The sequence below is a fragment of the Engraulis encrasicolus genome, unplaced genomic scaffold (assembly GCF_034702125.1).
Source record: "Engraulis encrasicolus isolate BLACKSEA-1 unplaced genomic scaffold, IST_EnEncr_1.0 scaffold_1858_np1212, whole genome shotgun sequence".
Taxonomy (NCBI): domain Eukaryota; kingdom Metazoa; phylum Chordata; class Actinopteri; order Clupeiformes; family Engraulidae; genus Engraulis; species Engraulis encrasicolus.
The window spans coordinates 1-3,178 of record NW_026945404.1 but is presented as its reverse complement, the minus strand read 5'-3'; the positions used below and the strand labels follow the sequence as shown (position 1 = coordinate 3,178).

Below are 3,178 nucleotides of genomic sequence, written 5' to 3'. Positions count from 1 at the left end.
GTCTCACGCCGAGATTCGTCACTGAAAAAGCTTTTGGGGGACAGTCGGGTCTACGTGCTGCCCAGGAGCAGGCCCTGCCAAGTATGGCACGATGGCAACGCTGACCCTTGACCATCTCACCCCAGCTAGCAACAGCCAGAGTGGATGCTTTCCTGTTCCAAAGGGCAGCCATGACTGAAAGCCCAAGCTTCTGCCGAGATCGAACCAGGGACCTTTAGATCTTCAGTCTAACGCTCTCCCAACTGAGCTATTTCGGCCCGGGCAGCTCGGGAGAGTGGCATGTCCTCCCGCTCAATTGGACGGGGCGTTCGGCCTTGTTGAGCGCAGTAGCTGTCGGGTCCATCGCCATTTCCACGTTGGACTCGGTAAGCAAGAGTCCACGTAGTCGGCAGGATTCGAACCTGCGCGGGGAGACCCCAATGGATTTCTAGTCCATCGCCTTAACCACTCGGCCACGACTACTGCAGGGCTATTTGGGGGCTTCCTCGGTGCATACTGTTGTGCCCTGTCCTTTCGCTTGCACAACACCAACACGGCTCCGGTCCGTGGTTTTGGTGGGAAACGGGGATGAGAACCCACAATGTTCATTTTGCCTAAAGGCTCTGTCAGAAGTGGGATTCGAACCCACGCCTCCAGGGGAGACTGCGACCTGAACGCAGCGCCTTAGACCGCTCGGCCATCCTGACTTCTCCAGGCATACGAAGCAATGGAAAAATCCCGGCGGGGAGAGAGAGGAGGCTGGGGAAAGAAAAAAAAAAAAAAAAAGGGAACCAGCCCGTCATTTCTTCTGTAACAATTTCGGTCCGCGTCCCTGACGGTGGAAGGCCAGCACACCTTCGATAGCTCAGTTGGTAGAGCGGAGGACTGTAGAGCGAATGATCTGTCATCCTAGGTCGCTGGTTCAAATCCGCTCGAAGGAGGCTGGGCACCATTTTTCTTTCTTTCGGACGCTTTAGGGCTGGATGTTTTGGCAAAGCAAACGATAAACTTCACTTCCGTGACCGGGAATACGAACCCGGGCCGCGGCGGTGAGAGCGCCGAATCCTGACCACTAGACCATCAGGAGCGACGGGAGAAGCACTGCTCGGCAGCCTGGATATTCTGTGAGCCACGGAGTGAGAGTGCACTTCCTGCTCGTCCGAAGCCCACTTAGTAGCTAAGCGCTGGGTGGGCCAGGGCTGCCCAGGCTGAAAACCATGGGCACGAGCCAGCCAGGAGTCGAACCTAGAATCTTCTGATCCGTAGTCAGACGCGTTATCCATTGCGCCACTGGCCCTGCGGTCTCACGCCGAGATTCGTCACTGACCAAGCGTTTGGAGGACAGTCTGGTCTGACGTGCTGCCCAGGAGCAGGCCCTGCCAAGTATGGCACGATGGACAACGCTGACCCTTGACCATCTCACCCCAGCTAGCAACAGGCCACAGGTGGATGCTTTCCTGGTCCAAAGGGCAGCCCTGACTGAAAGCCCAAGCTTCTGCCGAAACCCGGGATCGAACCAGGGACCTTTAGATCTTCAGTCTAACGCTCTCCCAACTGAGCTATTTCGGCCCGGGCAGCTCGGGAGAGTGGCATGTCCTCCCGCTCAATTGGACGGGGCGTTCGGCCTTGTTGACCGGTTCAGGGCAGTAGCTGTCGGGTCCATCGCCATTTCCACGTTGGACTCGGTAAGCAAGAGTCCACGTAGTCGGCAGGATTCGAACCTGCGCGGGGAGACCCCAGGTTTCACCTGCGCGGGGGACCCCAAGGATTTCTAGTCCATCGCCTTAACCCTATCGCCCCGGGAGCACAATATTTTCCAAATCAATAAAAGCCCCTCCACCGACACAAAAAAATGTTTCTAAAAAACTCCGCTGTCTTTTCCCAAACGTCCGCAGTACAGGGAACCCCGCCACAAGAAGCAGGGGTCGACAAAAATTTGACCCACCGGCAAAAAAAACAAAAATGGGGTAAAGCGGTTTCCCTAACCGACGCTGAGATTTCGTAAAATTTGCAAAGGTTTGTGTACAAATTCCGAAATAAAACTCACACCTTAATTTGAACACTTGCTTTGTGCAATTAACAAGGAAGAGTTTATTTTTTTTACCCGTTTTGCAGAGAGATCGTGCTAAAACTGATGAGACATAAAAACCACCGGCGGTGGCGGAAGTACCTCAATGCATTTGCCCAAAGGGGGAAATTTACAAAGCATACCACACGTCGTTTAACAAAACACAATTGTTTTAACTTCAAGAAAAAGATTTGTCTTAAAGAAACGGGTTTTTTCTGAAATTTTTGAAAATGCATCAAAATTTAAAATTATGATCTCGAAAAAAAACATTGAAGTGAAGGGAAAAATGGCCCAATTGTAGTAATGGACCCAAATATTAAAAATTACCCATAAAAAATGAAAAAAAAAGATTTTTTTTTACACTCTAAACATTTTGTTGAGCATTCGATCCTTTTTTTTTTACATAGATTTAAAAAAATTTACCCAACCAGGCGGGGGAATGTAAAATATGGTCCTGCAAAAACAAGGATGGCTTTAAAAAAGGGCAGGATCTCACAAATATTTAAAAATAACCCCAAAAAAATTTTCCGCAATTTTTTTAAATTAAAAAAAATTTAAAAAAAAATTTTTTTTAAATTTGGAATTTTTTTTAAAAAAGGGTGCATCATATATTGCATTAAAATCTAAAACCTTTCAAAAATTTAAAATTTTTTTTTTTTAATTTTAAAAAAAACCAAAATTTAAACAATTAAAAAAAAAAAATTTTTTTCTCCCTTTTATTTTATTTCCATTAAAATTATCCCAATCCCAAATATTTTTCCCTTCTATTTTTCCCTTTTTTTTAACCCAAAAAGGTGTCCTTTTTAAACTTTTAAAAACCCTTTTATTTTTAAAATTTCCCAAAGGGTTAAACCCCCAAATCGACCAACCCCCCTTTTCCCCCCATGACTTTTAAAAAACAATAAAAAACCCATAAAAAAAACTTAAAAAAAAAAAAAAAAAAACCCCCTCATTTTCTTCCAACAATTTTTTGGGGGCCCCTTTAAACCCCCAACTTACTCAGTTTTAACAATTAACAAAAATCTTTTCCTATCCTTTTCAAAAATTAAAAAAAAAAAAAACAATTTTTTTTTTGGGGGGCCCCTTTTTCGGGTTTTTCCAAAAAAATAAACTCCCATTCCCTGGGAAAAA

The 3,178-nt window shown here is 45.7% G+C and overlaps 5 non-coding genes across 5 annotated transcripts; all 5 read right to left on the bottom strand.

Moving 5' to 3' along the window:
- Positions 1-179: 179 nt before the first annotated feature.
- On the bottom strand, positions 180-263 carry trnaf-gaa (transfer RNA phenylalanine (anticodon GAA)). Its single transcript has one exon. It is a non-coding gene; the product is annotated as a tRNA-Phe (tRNA).
- Positions 264-380: 117 nt separating this feature from the next.
- trnas-aga (transfer RNA serine (anticodon AGA)) lies at positions 381-462 on the bottom strand. Its single transcript has one exon. It is a non-coding gene; the product is annotated as a tRNA-Ser (tRNA).
- A 141-nt stretch (positions 463-603) lies between these two features.
- On the bottom strand, positions 604-686 carry trnal-cag (transfer RNA leucine (anticodon CAG)). Its single transcript has one exon. It is a non-coding gene; the product is annotated as a tRNA-Leu (tRNA).
- A 517-nt stretch (positions 687-1,203) lies between these two features.
- On the bottom strand, positions 1,204-1,276 carry trnar-acg (transfer RNA arginine (anticodon ACG)). The gene has a single exon. It is a non-coding gene; the product is annotated as a tRNA-Arg (tRNA).
- A 199-nt stretch (positions 1,277-1,475) lies between these two features.
- trnaf-gaa (transfer RNA phenylalanine (anticodon GAA)) lies at positions 1,476-1,548 on the bottom strand. The gene has a single exon. It is a non-coding gene; the product is annotated as a tRNA-Phe (tRNA).
- Positions 1,549-3,178: the final 1,630 nt, after the last annotated feature.